We start from the raw sequence: 2,081 nt of genomic DNA on the forward strand, positions 1-2,081 counted from the left end.
CAAGGCTGCCAGAGCTCCAGGAGGGTTTGGACAATGCTCTGAGGGACAGGGTGGGATTGTTGGGGTGTCCTGGGCAAGGCCAGGAGTTGGACTGGATGATCCCTGTGGGTCCCTTCCAGCTCAGGATATTCTGTGATTCTATGCACAAATCTTTGATTCTGTGCTTGTGGAGCACAAGTCTGATGAGGAGCAGCTGAGGGACCTGGGGGGGCTCAGCCTGGAGTAAAGGAGGCTCAGGGGGACCTTCTTACTCTCTGCAACTCCCTGACAGGAGGGGGGAGCCAGGTGGGAGTTGGTCCCTTCTCCCAGGTAACAAGTTATGGGACAAGAAGACACAGCCTCAAGTTGCCCCAGGGGAAGTTTAGATTGGATATCAGGGAAAATTTCTTCACTGAAAGGCTGAAAATAGATTTCAGCTGAGATTTATGGCCAAAACTTGTGGGCCTTCATGAAGCAGCAACAGCAGGTGAGAAGGGGGCTGTTTTATCAGAAAACATGACTTTAAGATCAGCATTCAGGAGCTACAGGCACTGTGAGGTTTGTTGTGTGTCTGTGGTGAGCAGCTATGGCACCAGGCAGTGCGTAAGAGCCCACTGTGCAGAGCAGGGGATATGTGAGTAGTGGGTAATCTGAAAAGCCTGTCAGTGCTGCTGCCAAGTGCCCCTCATTGCACTGGCATGGCCCCTGAGCCCATATCTCAGTTCCCACTCCATTTTAGTTTCCATAAGGCCCATGGAACAAACCATGTGTTCACAGCTCTTCCCCCCAGTGATAAATTTTGAACTGGTAGGACAACTCCCAGGTTGGAATGGCTGGAGGAGTAGAAATCCCTGCAGTACTGTTTGTAGGAGCTGTTCATTATGGCCTCTGTAGGGGGTGAAGTTCTATTGCTGCCTCTGTAGGGGGTGAAGTTCTGCTCAGCCCCCAGGAGGGTCAAGGGCAGCTGGGACTGAAGGTGACCACAGTGTGGGATGTGACATCACAATAACTCCAATAATCCCAGTGTGGTTATGAGGGGGGCCGTTCCCCATTTTAGAGAAGAAAAAAAATTAACCTTGAGGGCTGGTGATTTTTATTTCTTCATTAACACATTCATTAAAATAACACAGCTCAGAAATGCTGTTGGGGTGAGGTGGTGCAGCTGTGGGGTCCTGCTCCCACTGCTCTCACTGGGGTGTTGCTCCCACCTCCCGCTGCTTCCCAGTGCTCCCACTGGGGTGCTGCTCTCAATTATCCCACTTTTCCCACTGATTTCTCACTATTGTCACTATTCCCACCCTTCCCCCCTACTCCCACTGCTCTCTCACTGCTCCCACTGTTTCCATTACTCTCTCACCCTTCCCACTGCTCCCAGTGCTCCCACTGGGGTGCTGCTCCCACTTCTCCCATTTCTCCCACTGGGGTGCTGCTCTCTGTTCTCCCACTTCTCCCACTGCTTTCTCAGTGCTCCCCTGTTTCCATTACTCTCTCAATGTTCCCGCTGCTCCCTGTCACTGCATATCTGGAAGATGTCACTGGAAGGGCTGAGGGGGTGCCTGGCAAGTATTTCCCCCCCAAGGGGGGAGATGGAAGCAGAAATCTGTGTTTGTATTTATTTCTCTGTCTTAAAAAAAAAAAAAAAAAGAGGGGAGGGGGGAAAGGACACCTGAGCTCATAATTTGCAAAAGTTGGATGAGAAACCTGGAAGCCGCCGGGCCCTGCATCTTTAAAAGCAGTTAAATTCCTCTTCTCTGCACTAGGAGGCACCTTGAACCTTCCTCTTGGCCCCGAGCAGAGCCCATCTGCTTCCTATTACCTTCCCATAACGCTGCCTCTGGAGCCGGCCAAGGAGCCGGGCTTTCAGGGAATTCTGTCTGCAGCCCCGATGTTGAAATTAGTAACAGTTGTCATCCGCTTTGCTCTTTCTTCTCTTTTTGCTTTATCTCAGCTCGGATTTTAACCCCCCTCCCAGCCCCTTCCTTCCCGTGTGTTTTTGGGGTGGGAAGAGGAGACATCGATGGCTCGGGCGGCATCATTCCCAAAGTCCCTCATCCCGCCCGGGCCCGGCCCACGGGTTCACGCGGCGAAAGCCACCTTGGCAC

The sequence above is a fragment of the Manacus vitellinus genome, unplaced genomic scaffold, assembly GCF_001715985.3.
Source record: "Manacus vitellinus isolate BGI_N305 unplaced genomic scaffold, ASM171598v3 scaffold_107_pilon, whole genome shotgun sequence".
In the NCBI taxonomy this organism is placed as follows: domain Eukaryota; kingdom Metazoa; phylum Chordata; class Aves; order Passeriformes; family Pipridae; genus Manacus; species Manacus vitellinus.